Source organism: Belonocnema kinseyi, chromosome 6 (genome assembly GCF_010883055.1).
Source record: "Belonocnema kinseyi isolate 2016_QV_RU_SX_M_011 chromosome 6, B_treatae_v1, whole genome shotgun sequence".
In the NCBI taxonomy this organism is placed as follows: domain Eukaryota; kingdom Metazoa; phylum Arthropoda; class Insecta; order Hymenoptera; family Cynipidae; genus Belonocnema; species Belonocnema kinseyi.
Window position 1 is genome coordinate 114,893,711 of NC_046662.1, and position 15,009 is coordinate 114,908,719.

Genomic DNA, 15,009 nt, shown 5'->3' on the forward strand with positions numbered 1-15,009 from the left:
ATTACCTAGCCAATGACGGCAGGATTTGTCCAGGATGTGTTTAATATCTAGCCAATGAAGGCAAGAAATGAGCTTGATTTAGAAATATCCGGCCAATATAGGCAAGTCATAAGTGCTGTTTAGTCATTATCAAGCCAATGAAGGCAAGAGATGAGTAAGATTTATTCATTACCTAGCCAATGCATGCAAGATATGAGCGAGATTTGGTCATTATCTAGCCCATGAATGCTATATTTGTCCAGGATGTTGTGAATATCTAGCTAATGAAGGCGTGAAATGAGCTTGATTTAGACAATATCAGGCCAATGATGGAAAGTCATAAGTGCGATTTAGTCGTTATCTATCCAATGAAGGCTAGACATGAGCGAGAGTTAAACATTATATGACTTATGAAGGCGAGATTTTTCTAGGGTGTTTTCATTATCTAGCAAATGAAGGCAAGTGATGAGCGAGAAATAGTCATTATCTAACCAATGAAGGCCAAATTTGTCCAGAATGTTGTTTATAACTAGCAAACGAAAGCATGAAATAAGCTGGATTTAGACAATATCCAGCCAATGAAGGCAAGTCATAAGTGCGATTTATTCATTATCTAGCCATCGCAAGAACTAATTTAGCCAGATTTAGTCATCATCTAGCCAATGAAGGCAAGTTTTGTCCAGGACGCTGCCAATATTTCGCCAATGAAGGCATGAAATGAGTTTGATTTAGGAAAAAACCGGCGAACGAAGGCAAGACGTGAGCGAGACTTAGTCATTTTCTAGCCAATAAAAGCAAGAGATTAGAGAGATTTTCCATTAACTAACCAATAAAGGCAAGAGATGAGCGAGATTTGTTCATCATCTAGCCATGAAGGCAACGCGTGAGCGAGATTCAGTCATTATCTAGCCAATGCAGGGAGGAGATGAGCGAGGTTTATCATTATCTAGCCAATGATGGGAAAAGATGAGCGAGATTTAGTTATCATCTAGCTAATTAAGGCAATATATGAGTGAGATTTAGTCATTATCTAGCCAGTGCAGGCAATAAATGAATGAGATTTAGTAACTATCTGCCAATGAAGGCAAGAGATGAGTGAGATTTAGTCATTATCTAGCTAATGAATGCAAGAGATGAGTGAGAATGAGTCATTATCTAGCCAATGAAGACAAAAGATGGGTGAGATTTATTCATTATCTAGCCAATGAAGGCAAGATATGAGCAGGATTTTGTCATTACCTGAAAAATGAATGCGAGATTTTTTCAGGATGTTGTCAATATCTAGCCAATGACGGCATGAAATGAGCGTGATTCAGAAAATATTAGGCCAATAGAAGGAAGCCAAGTGTGCGATTTGGTCATTATCTAGCCAATGAGGGCAAGACGTCAGCGAGATTTATTCATTACCTAGCCAACGAAGGCAAGATTTGTCCAGGACGTTGTCAATATCTAGCCAATGAAAGCATGAAATGAGATTGATTTGGACAATATCCTGCCAATGAAGACAAGCCGTGAGTGCGATTCAGTCATTATCTAGCGGGTAAAGGCAAGATCTAGCCAGTGCAGGCAAGAGGTGAATGAGATTTAGTAATTATTTCAGCCAATGAATGCAAGTGATGAGCGAGATTGGGTCATAATCTAGCCAATTAAGACGAGACTTGTCAAGGATGATGTCAATATCCAGCCAATGAAGGCTTGAAATGACCTTCATTTAGTCTATATCCGCCCACTGATGGATACCATGAGCGAGATCTAGTCACTATCTAGTCAATGAAGGCAATATAGTTTTCCAGGATGTTGTCAATATCTAGCCAATAAAGAAGTGAAATGAGCTTGAATTAGACAACGTCCGGCCGTTGAAGGCAAGTCAAGGGCGAGATTTAGTCACTACCTAGCTAATGAAGGCAAAAGTTGACTGAGATAAAGTCATTAACTAGTCAATGAAGGCAAAAGATGAGCGAGGTTTGGTCATTATTTAGCCAATGAAGGCAAGGCTTGTCAAGAACGTTGTCAATATCTATCCAATGAAGGCATGAAATGTGCTTGATTTAGACAATATCCGGCGAATGACGGCAAGTCTAGGGTGCAATTTATTCATTATCAAGCCCACGAAGGAAAGAGTGGAGTGAGATTTAGTCATTATCTGGCCAGTCATGGCCAGAGATGTCCAGGATGTTGTCAATTCCTATCCAATGAAGGCATGAAATGAGATTGATTTAGACAATATCCAGCCAATGAAGGAAAGGCATAAGTGCGACTTAATCATTATCTAATTAATGAACGCAAGGAATCAACGAGATTTATTCATTGTCTAGCCAATCAAGGCAAGGCTTGAGCGAGATTTAGTCATTAACTAGCCAATGAAGGGAAGAGATGAGCGAGGTTTATTCATTATCTAGCTAATAGAGGCAAGAGATAAGCGCAATTTAGACATTATCTGGCTAATGAAGGCAACATTTGTCCAGGATGTTGTCAATACCTAGCCAATCAATGCATAAAATGATATTGAATTAGACTATATCCAGCCAATGACGACAAGGTATGAGTGCGATTTATTCATTATCTAGTCAAGAAAGGCAAGATTTGTGTGAGATTTAGTCATTATCTAGCCAATAAAGGCGAAAGCTGAGTGAGACTTACTCATATTCTAGCCAACGAAGGAAAGCTGAGAGCGAGATTTGGTCCTTATCTAGTCAATGAATTCAATATTTGTCCAATAATTTGCGAATATCTAGCAATGAGGGCATGAAATGAGCTTGATTTAGACAATGTCCGGTCAATGAAGGAAAGTCAGGAGTGCGTTTTAGTCATTATATAGGCAATGAGGGCAAGTCATGAGCGGGATTTTGTCATTATCTGACCAGCGAAGGCGAGATTTGCTCAGGATCTTGTCAATATCTAGCTAATGAAGGCAAGTAATGAGTGCGATTTAGTCATTATATAGCCAATGACGGCAAGAGATGAGCGAGATTTATTTATTATCTAGCCAATGAAGGCAAGAGACGAGCGAGATTCAGTCATTATCTAGTCACTGAAGGCAAGATTTGTCCAGGATGTTGTAAATATCTAGCCAATAACGGCACGAAATTGCTTGATTTGGACTATATCCTGCCAATAAAGGCAAGAGATATGACAGTTATATTTATTATTTAGACAATGAAGACAAGAGATAAGCGAGACTTACACACTGTCTAGACAATGAAGGCAAGAGATGAGCGAGATAATGTCTTTATCTAGCTAATGAAGGTAAGAGACTAGCGCAATTTAGTCATTATCAAGCCAATGAAGGAATGAATTGAGCGAGATTTAGTCATTACCTTGCGAGTGGAGACAAGACTTTTCTAGGATGCTGTAAATATCTAGCCAATGAAGGCATGAAACGAGCTTGATTTAGACAATAGACGGCTAATGAAGGCAAGCCACGAGTGCGTTTTATTCAGTATCAATCCAACAAAGGCAAGAGTAGAGTGAGATTTAGTCATTCTCTAGCCAAAGAAGGCAAGTTATGGGCGGGATTTAGTCATTATCTGACCAACGAAGGCAAAATTTTCCCAGGATCTTGTCAATATCTAGTTAATGAAGGCATGAAATGACCTTCATTTAGAAAATGTCCGGCCAATGAAGGCAAGATAAGAGCGAGATTTATTCATTATCTGGACAATGAACACAAAACTTGTCACGGTTGTTGTCAGTATCTAGCCAATAAAGCAATGAAATGAGCTTGATTAAGACAATGTCCAGCCAATAAAGGCAAGACAAGAGCGAGATTTAGTCATTATCTAGCTAATGAAGGCAAGAGATGAGGGAGATTTAGTAATTATTTAGTCAGTAAAGGCAAGAGGTGAGTGAGATTTAGTCATTACCTAGCCAACGAAGACAAGAGAGGAGCGAGATTTGGTCATTATCTGGCGAATGAATGCAAGGTTTGTCCAGGTTGTTGTCAATATCTAGCCAATAAAGGCATGAAATGAGCTTCATTTAGAAAATATACGAACAATGAAGGCAAGTCATGAGTGCGATTTAGTCATTATATAGCCAATGAAGGCCAGAGGTGAGCGAGATTTATTCATTATCTAGCCAATGAAGGCAAGCGATGAGCGAGATTTCGTCAGTATCTGGCCAATGAAGGCAAGATTTGTCCAGGATTTTGTCAATATCTAACCAATCAAGGCATGAAATGATCTTGAATTAGACATTATCCAGCCATTGACGACAAGTCATGAGTGGGATTTATTCATTATCTAGCCAACGAAGGCATGAGTTGAGTAAGATTTAGTCATTATCTAGCCAATGAAGGGAAGAGATGAGTGAGGTCTACTCATTATATTGCCAATAAAGGGAAGATTTGTCCAGGAGGTTTTCAATATCTAGCCAATGAAGGCATGACATGATCTTGAATTAGACAATATCCAGCCAATGACGACGAGACATGAGTGCGATTTATTCATTATCTAGAAAACGAAGGCAAGGTTTGTGTGAGATTTAGTCATTATCTAGCCATTATAGGCAAGAGATTACTGAGACTTACTCATAATATAGCCAACAAAGGCATGCAAGATTTGTCCTGGTTGTTGTCAATATCTAGCCAATAAAGGCATGAAATGAGCTTCATTTAGAAAATATCCGGCCAATGAAGGCAAGTCATGAGAGCGATTTAGTCATATAGCCAATGAAGGCTAGAGGTGAGCGAGATTTATTTATTATCAGGCCAATGAAGGCAAGAGACGAACGAGATTCAGTCATTATTCAGGCACTGGAGGCAAGATTTATCCAGGATGTTGTACATATCTAGACAATGAAGGCATGAAATGTGCTTGATTCAGACAATATCCGGCCATTGAAGGCAAGTCATGAGTGCGATTTGGTCATTATGTAGTCAATGAAGGCAAGACATGAGCGAGGTTTAGTCATTATCCAGCATATGAAGGCAAGATTTGTTCAGGATGCTGTCGATATCTGGCCAATGAAGTCATGAAATGAGTTTGATTTGGTCTATGTCCTGCCAATAAAGGCAAGAGGTGGGCCAGTTATAGTTATTATCTAGACAATGAAGACAAGAGATGAGCGACGCTTACACATTGTATAGACAATGATGGCAAGATATGAGCGAAATTATGTCATTATCTAGCTAATGAAGGCAAGAGATTAGCGAGACTTATTCATTTGCTAGCCGATGAAGGCAAGCGATGAGCGAGATTTCGTCATTGTCTAGCCAATGAAGGCAAGATTTGTCCAGGATGTTTGATACAAGCCGGGGGTGTGTGGTTGTCCCGACCTGATCTAAATTAATGAAAATTGTGGAGAGGAGATCGTGGATGATCGTGGATGGTTAGGCGAGTAAAGGCCTGTCCGTGAACGTGTGAGAGCTCGGCTGGTGAGTCGTGTGGAGCTGTCTGTACCTCTTCTGAGGTAGGGCTTCTCACCACGATAACGATGACGGCTACGATGTGCATGTCTTCCTGGGCGTGGCGAGCCGGCGTGCCCTCCGGGGCAGAGGCTACTGTACCACGACTTCCGACGTCTTCTCGGACGTGGCGAGCCATTCGTGCCCTCCTAGGCAGAGGCTACTTTACCGCGGCTTAGGTTGCCCGGGGCTGGTTCTCTCCTCGTACGCGAAGGCTCTTGTTTTTAGCCTGCAGGAAGGTGACCAGCTGGGCTATTGACCGAGTCTAGTTCCTACGGCTGGTTGGAGGCGGCAGCAAGAGACGGCAGCCTTGTCGAAAATATAATACAAAAAGAAAACCACGTGGTACGCTACGAAAAATATATACATTATGGGATGCATCGCTGCAGTCCCGTTGAATATTTACACTTCACCTTACTGCCGGTGCGTCCGTTGAGCGTAGGGGCGGGCGTCACGGTAGTTGACGTCATTCCTCCTGGCGTTATAACCTACGACTGGCCTGGCGCCTCTCCCTCGTCGTCGTAGTAGTCGGAGAGCTCGCCCGTCTCGCCGTCCTCAGCCTCTGCTTGGTTGAATGCCTGCCTAGGCATTCCTGCTGCTGCTTGAGACTCTCTGCTTGTGCTGGGTTCCGCGTCTCTGCTCCCCGCGACTAAGTTGCAGACGGGAACTACCTGTTGTTGCAGGCGGGGTTCTTCACCAGCGCCAACCACGTTGTTGTCACCAGCGGCTATGGTGACGTCTCCGCCGACGCTTTCGGTATTCCCTCCGCCGACGCTTTCAGCTGTGTGGAGCCCGGCCTCCTGGGCGGCCAGACGGTCGTCTGCTGCTTGGTCGACCGCCCCTTCCTCGGCTGTTGCTCGCGCAGGCAGCCCTCCTACGCTGACTGGTACCGGAATCAGCACATTGCCATGGACCTTCTGGTTAACACCGTCCTTCAGGATCCAATAGACTTCTCCGACGACGTGGTCCTGTTGTTGGTACGGGCCAAGCCGGCTCGGGGCCAGCTTAGCGTTGGAGCCGACGGCCGACCTCTTGGTTCCTTCTTTCTGTCGGGTTTGCTTGGGGATGGTAAACGGGCGTGGTCCACAATCGGCATCCCCACTTGTTGCTCGCATCGGCCCAGATGTGCCCTGTGAACTGCGGGCCGTTGTCGCTGAGGATCCGCCTCGGATAACCATAACGGCTGAACACCTCCTTCTCCAAGAGCTGCACTATACGGAGTGCGTGGCAGTTCCTCATTGGGAATGTCTCTACCGATCGTATGAAGAGGTTTTGTAACGACCAAGATGTAGGCGTGGCCACGGCTGGTACGGAGGTAAGGGCCCATGATGTCTACGGCGATGGTGCCCCAAGCCTTGGTGGTGGTTCGTGGCCGCTGGTTGTCGGGTTGCTTTCCCTGCACGGGTATGCAACAGATGCATAAGTGGCACCCTGCCACATAGCGCTGAACCTCTCGATTCATTCCTGGCCAGAAATAGAACTGCTTGATGGCCCGTAAGGTCTCTTCTCCACCAGGATGTCCAGCGAAGTCGGCATCATGATACTGCCACAGGACGCGCGGTTGTAAGGCCGTTGGAATCAAGAGTCTCCATCTGCTATCCTCCTAGTCTTGTTGCCAAAATCCGTCAACCGTGAGTTTGTGGCGGCGGAAGAAGGTATCCTCTTCAGTAGTACGGGGATGGGCGTTCTATAATTGTCACCAACGGCGAGCGTTCCAGCTGATATCCATGTCCTCCTGTTGTGCCTCAATAACGGCATTAAAGAGTGAGTCGGCTATGGTCGGACCGACGGCGCTAAGTGTGGGCAGCGGCGGTGTTGGGAGAACCTTGTTGCAGGTAGGTTGTAGCAATCTCTGGATGTCTGGTTCCCCTGGAGAGACTTCGTTTGGATCCGGGAACCGAGAGAGGGCGTCGGGAAGCTCGTTGTCTCGTCCAGACACATGTTCAATCTTGAAAGCGAATTCCCTCAAAAGGATGTACCACCTGTGGAGTTTGTCACGTGTATCTTTTCTGGCGTCCAGCCAGGTCAGCGTCTTGCTATCCGTGCGCAAGATAAAATGGGCGACCTCTAGATATGGCCGATAATGTTTTATGGCCCAAATTAAGGCCAGGCACTCTTGCTCGTTGCAGTGGTATCTGGACTCGTTCTCCGAAAATGTGGCGCTGGCGAAGGAGATGATGCACCTTTTCCCATCGAGATCTTTCTGCATGAGGACTGCGCCCATGCCCTTCGCGCTTGCGTCCGTCTGCAATACGAACGTCAAGTTTGGATCTGGTCTGCTGAGGCTCTGGGGATTCTGTAAAGCGAGCTTAGCCTCCTCAAACTTCTCTTGCAGTTCGTTCGTCCATTTGAACGGGCGTTTTGTCGACAGCATGTACGTCAGCGGAGCGAGGATTTCTGAGGAGTTTGGGATGTACTCCTTGACCCAGTTGCACAGCATAATGAAGGAACGCAGGGCCTTGCGATTCCGTGGAGGTGGAGCTTTCCGGCTGGCCTCGATGTGCACTGGCTGGGCCGTGTTTCCTTCGGTGCCGACGACATATCCGAGGTACGGTAGTGAGGTTCTCCCGAAGCTACACTTTTTCGGGGCCACGGTGAGTGCATGAAATGAGCTTCTTTCAGAAAATATCTAACCAATGATGGCATACAATGAGCGACATTTAGTCATTATCTAGCTAAAGAAAGCAAGAGATCAGAGAGATTTGGTCATTTTCAAGCTAAGGAAGACAAGAGATGAGCGAGATACAGTCATTATGCAGCCAATGGAAACAAGACTCATTCAGGATGCTGTGAACATCCAGCCAATGCAGGCATGAAATGAGTTTGATTTGGACAATATCTGGCCATTGAAGGCAACTCATAGGTGCGATTTAGTCATTATCTAGCAAACGAAGGCAAGAGATGAGCGAGATTTAGTCAGTATCTAGCCAAAGATGACATGAAATGAGCTTGATATAGACCATATCCGGCCAATAAAGGACAGTCATGAGTGCGGTTTAGTAATTATTCAGCCAACAGTGGCAAGAGATGAGCGAGATTTAGTCATCATCTAGCCAATGAAGGCATGATTTGTCCAGGATGTAGTCAATATCTAGCCAATAACGGCATGAAATGCTTTCCTAGGATGTTGCAAATGTTTACCACATGAATGCATGTAATATGCTTGATTAAAAAAATGTTTGGCCAATGAAGGCAAAACATAGCGAAATTTAGTCTCTTTCTAGTCAATGAAGGCAAGAGATGAGCAAGATTTTTTCATTATGTAGCCAATAAGGGCAAGCGATGAGCGAGATTTAGTCATTATCTAGCTAACGAAGGGAAGAAATGTCCAGGATGTTGTCAATATCTAGACAGTGTAGGCATAAAATAATCTTGAATTAGACAATATCCAGCCAATGAATGCAAGTCATAAGTGCGATTTGGTCATTATGTAGCCAATGAAGGCAAGATTTGTCCAGGATGTTGTGAATATCTAGCCAACGAAGGCATGAAATGAGCTTGATTTAGACAATATCAGACCAAAGAAGGGAAGTCATAAGTGCGATTTAATCATTACCTAACCAATGAAGGAAATATTTAAGTGAGATTTGATCATTATATAACCAATGATGACAAGAGATAAGCGAGTTTGTTCATTACCTAGCCAAGGAAGACAAGCGACGAGCGAGATTTAGTTCTTACCAAGAAAATAAAGGCCAGGTATGTCGAGGAAGTTGTCAATATCATGCCAATGACGGCATGAAATGAGCTTCTTTCAGAAAATATCTGGCCAGTGCTGGCATACAAGGAGCGACATTTAGTCATTATCTAGCTAAAAAAGGCAAGAGATGAGAGAGATTTGGTCATTATCAAGCCAAGGAAGACAAGAGATGAGCGGGATTTATTCATTACCTCGCCAATGAAGGCAAGATTTTTCCAGCACTTTGTCAATATCTAGCCAATGGCGGCATGAAATGAGCTTTATTTAGACAATATACGGCCAATGAAGGCGAATAAATAAGCGAGATTCAGTCATTATCTAGTCAATGAAGGCAAGAGGTGAGCGAGATTTAGTCATTATCTATCCAATGAAAGGCAGATTTGTCCAGGATGTTGTCAATATATAGCCAATGGAGGCATGAAATGATCTTGAATTAGACAATATCTGGCCAATGAAGATAAGCCATGAGTGCGATTTATTCATTATCTAGCCAATGAAGGCAAGATACAAGCAGGATTTGGTCATTATCTGACCAATGATAGTGAGACTTGTCCAGGATGTTGTCAATATCTAGCAAATGAAGGCATGAAATGAGCTTCATTTAGAAAATATCCGGCCAATGAAAGCAGAACCTGAGCGCGATTTATTCATTATCTAGGCAATGGAGGCAAGTTATGAGCGGGATTAGGTAATTATCTGACTAATGATGGCGAGATTTGTCCAGGATGTTGTCAATATCTAGCCAATAAGGCAATGAAATGAGCTTGATTTAGACAATGTCCGGCCGAAGAAGGCAAGACAAGAGCGAGATTTAGTCACCGTCTAGCTAATGAAGGCAAGACACGAGCGAGATTTTGTAATAACCTAGCCAATGAAGGCAAGATTTTGCGGGAAATGTAGGCAAGACATGAGCGCGATTTAGTCATTATATAGCCAATGACGGCAAGAGGTGAGAGAGATTTATTCATTATCTCGCCAATGAAGGCAAGAGGTGAGCGAGATTTAGACATTATCTGGACAATCAAGGCAAGATTTGTCCAGGATCTTGTCAATGTCTAGCCAATGAAGGTATGAAAAGATCTTGATTTAGACAATATCCGGCCAATGAAGGCAAGTCGTAAGTGTTACACAGTCATTTCCTAACCAATGAAGGAAACAGATTAGCGAGATTAATTCATTATCTACAAAATGTAGGCATGATTTGTCCAAGATGTTGTCAATATCTACCCAATAACGGCATGAAATGAGCCTGATTCAGATAATATCAGGCCAATGAAAGGAAGTCAAGTGTGCGATTTGATCATTATCTAGCCAATGACGACAAGATGTGAGCGAGATTTAGACATTATCCAGCCAATGAAGGGAAGTGATGAGCGAGGTTTTGTCATTATCCTGCCAATGAAGGTGAGATATGAGCGAGATTCAGTCATTATCTAGCCAATGAAAACAAGACTTATCCAGGCTGTTGTCAATATCTAGCCAATGGAGGAATGAAATGACTTTGATTTAAACAATGTCCGGCCAATAAAGGCAAGATAAGAGCGAGATTTAGTCATTATTTTTTTAATGAATGCAGAAGATTAGCGCAATTTAGTCATTATCTAGCCAATGAAGGCATGATATGAGCGGGATTTGGTCATAATCTGACCAATGATGGCGAGATACTTCCAGGATGTTGTCAATATCTAGCCAATAACGGCAAGAAATGAGCTTCATTCAGACTATATCCGGCCAATGATGGCAAACCATGAGCGAGATTTAGTCATTATCTAGTCAATGTGATATCTAGATATGTGAAGAATGTAATGAAGTGAGCTTGATTTAGACAATGTACGGCCGATGTAGGCATCACCAGAGCGAGATTTAGTCACTATCTAGCTAATGAAGGCAAGAGTTGAGTAAGATTTAGTCATTATCTAGCCCATGAAGTCAAGGCGTGGGTGAGATTTAGTCATTATCTAGCCAATGCAGGGAGGAGATGAGTGAGATTTAGTCATTATATAGCCACTGAATGCAAAAGATGCTCGAGATTTGGTCATTATCTAGCCAATGTAGACAAGACTTGTCAAGGAAGTTGTCAATATTTAGCCAATAAAGGCATGAAATGTGCTTGATGTAGACAATGTCAGGCCGATGAAGGCAAGTCAAGAGTGCGATTTCGTCATCATATAGCCAACGAAGGCAAGAGGTGAGCGAGATTTATTCATTATTTAGCCAATGGAAGCAAGAGACGAGCAAGATTTAGTCATTATCTAGGCACTGAAGGCAAGATTTGTCCAGGACGTTGTCAATATCTAACTAATGACGGCGTGAAATGAGCTTTATTCAGACTATATCCGGACAATGATGGCAAAACATGAGTGAGATTTAGTCATAAACTAGTCAATGAAGGAAAGACATGAGCGAGATTCAGTCATTATCTTGCCAATGAAGACAAGACTTGTCCATGACGTTGTCAATATCTAGCTAATAAAGCAATGAAATGGGCTTGATTTAGACAATTTCCGGACGATGTTGGCAAGATAAGAGCGAGATTTAGTCACTATCTAGCTAATGAAGGCAAGAGTTGACTGAGATTTTGTCATTATCTAGCTAATTAAGGCAAGAGATGGGTGAGATTTATTCATTGTCTAGCCAATGTAGGCAAGAGATGAGTGAGATTTATTCATTATCTAGACAATGAAGACAATAGGTGAGCGTGATTGTCTGTTTTCTACCCAAGGAAGACAGGAAATGAGGCAGATTTAGTCATTCCTTGCCAATGTTGGCATGAAATGAGTATGATTTAGACAATGTCCGGCCAGTAAAGGCAAGATATGACGAGACTTATTCATTATCTAGCTAGTGTATGCAGGGATTAGCGCAATTTATACATTATCTAGCCAATGAAGGCAACAATTGAGCGAGATTTAGTCACTACCTTGCGAGTGGATGCAAGGCTTGTCTAGGATGTTGGAAATGTCTTACAAATGAAGGCACGTAGTAAGCTTAAATCAAAGAATTTTAGGCGTATGAAGTCAAAGCATGAGCGAGATTTAGTCACTTTCTAGCCAATGAGTGCAAGAGATAAGCGAGATTTAGTCATTATCTAGCCAATGAAGGCAAGCGACGAGCGAGATTTAGTTATTATCTAGCTAACGAAGGGAAGATTTGTCAAGGATGTTGTTAATGTCTAGCCAGTGTAGGCATGAAATCATCTTGAATTATACAATATCCGGCCAATGAAGGCAAGACATGCGTGCGATTTATTCGTTAGCTAGCCAATGAAGGCAAGTTAGGAGCGCGATTAGGTCATAATCTGACCAACGATGGCGAGATTTGTCCAGGAAGTTGTCGACAAGACTTGTCTAGGATGTTTTAATTATCTAGCAAACAAAGGCATGTAATAAGCTTGATTCAAGTTATGTTGGGTTAATGAAGGCAAAACATTAGCGAGATTTAGTCACTTTCTAGCCATTGAAGTCAAAAGATGAACGAGATTTAGTCATTAGGTAGCCAATGAAGGCAAGAGATGAGCATGGTTCATTCACTCCCTAGCCAATAGAGGCAAGACTTGTCCAGGATATTGTGAATATCTTGCAAATGAAGGCATGAAATGAGCTTGATTTTTACATTTTTCGTACAATCAAGGCAAGACATGAGCGAGATTTAGTCATTATCCAGCCAATGATGGCAAGATTAGTCCAGGATGTTGTTAATATATTGTTAATGTAGACATGAATTGAGCTTGATTTAGAAAGTGTCCGACCAATGGAGGCAATTCATGAGTGCGATTTAGTCTTTATCTATACAATGAAGACGAGATTTTAACGATACTTATTTATAACCTAGCCAATGAATCCAGTAGATGAGCGAGATTTAGTCACTAACTAGCCAATAAAGCCAAGAGATGAGCGAGATTTATTCATTATCTAGACAGGAAGGCAAGATTTGTCCAGGATGTTGTCAATATCTAGCCAATGAAGGCATGAAATGGGTTTCATTTAGAAAATAATTGGCCAACGAAGGCAAGACATGAGTGAGATTTTGTCCTTATCTAGCAAATAAAGACAAGATATGAGCGAGGCTGTTCATTATATTACCAAGGTAGGTCAAAGATGAGCGAGATTTAGTCATTATGTAGCCAATGAAGGCAAGATTTATCCAGGATGTTGTCTGTATCTGGCTAATGAAAGCATGAAATGAGCTTGTTTGAAAAAACATCCTGCAATTGAAGGCAAGACGTGAGTGCGATGTAATAATTATATAGCCAATAAAGGCAAGATTTGAGAGAGATTTAGTCATTATCTAGCCAACGAAGGCAAGAGATAAGCGAAATTTAGTCATTATCTAGCCAATAAAGGCAAGATTTGTCCAGGAATTTGTAAATATCTAGCCAATGAAAGCATGAAATGAGCTAGATTTGTACAATATCCTGCAATGAAGGCAAGTGGTGAGTGCGGTTTAGAAACTATCTATCCAATAAAGGCAAGAGATGAGCGAGATTGAGTTATTATCTAGGCAATGAAGACAAGAGATGAGCGAGATTTACTCATTGTCTAGCCAATGAAGGCAAGATATGAGCGTGATTATGCCCTTAACTAGCTAATGAAAGCAAGATTTTTCGAGGATGTTGTCCATATGTAGTCAATGAAGGCATGAAATCAGCCGAAATTAGAAAATGTCCGGCCAAGGAAGGCAAGTCGTGAGTGCGATTTGGTCATTATCTAGCCAATGAAGGCATGAAATGAGCTTCGTTTAGAAAACATACGGCAAATGAAGGCAAAAAATGTGTACGATTTAGTCATTATATAGCTAATGAAGGCAACAGGTGAGCGAGATTTATTTATTATTTAGCCAATGAAGGCAAGAGACGAGCGAGGTTTAGTCATTATCTAACCAATGAAGACAAGCGTTGTTCAGAATGTCGTCAATATCTAGCCAATGAAGGCATGATATGAGCTTTATTTAGAAAATATCCGGCCAATGAAGGCAAGTCATAAGTGCGATTTAGTCATTATCTTGCCAATTAAATAAAGAGATGAGCGACATTTAGTCATTATCTAGCCAAACCAGGCAAGATTTGGCTAGGACGCTTTAAATATCTAGCCATTGAAGGTATGAATTGAGCTTCATTTAAACAATATCCGGCCAAAGAAGGGAAGCCATAAGTGCAATTTGGTAATTATCTAACCGATGAAGGGAAGAGATGTGCGAGTTTTGTGCATTATCTAGCCAATGAAGTGTAGATTTGTCAAGAATGTTGTCAATATCTAGTCAATAACGGCATGGAATGAGCCTGGTGCAGACAATGTCAGGCCAATGAAAGGCATTCAAGTGTACGATTTGGTAATTATCTAGCCAATGAAGGCAAGACGTGAGCAAGATAGAGTCTTTAAAAGCCCAATTAAGGGAAGAGATGAGCGAGGTTTAGTCATTATCTAGCCAATTTAAACATGATCCATCCAGGATGTTGTCAATATCTAGCTAATGACGGCATTAAGTGAGTTTGGTTTAGACAATACCCGTCCCACGAAAGCAAGATATCAGCGAGATTTGGTCATTATCTAGCCAAGGAATGCAAGATTTGTCCAGGATGTTGTGAATTTCTAGTCAATAAAGGCATGAAATGAGCTTGATTTAGACAATATGCGGACAACGAAGGAAAGTCATGAGTGCGTTTTTGTCCTTATCTAGCAATGGAGGCAAGATATGAGCGGAATTTACTCAATACTGACCAATAAAGGTGAGATTGGTCCAGGATGCATTAAATATCTAGGCAACGAATTCATGAAATGAGCTTGGTTTAGAAAATATCCGGCCAATGAAGGCAAGTCGTGAGTGCGATTTGGTCATTATTTAGAAAATGAAACCAAGACATGAGCGAGATTTAGTCATTATCTAGCCCATTAAGGCAAGATTTTTTCAGGATGTTGTCAATATCTGG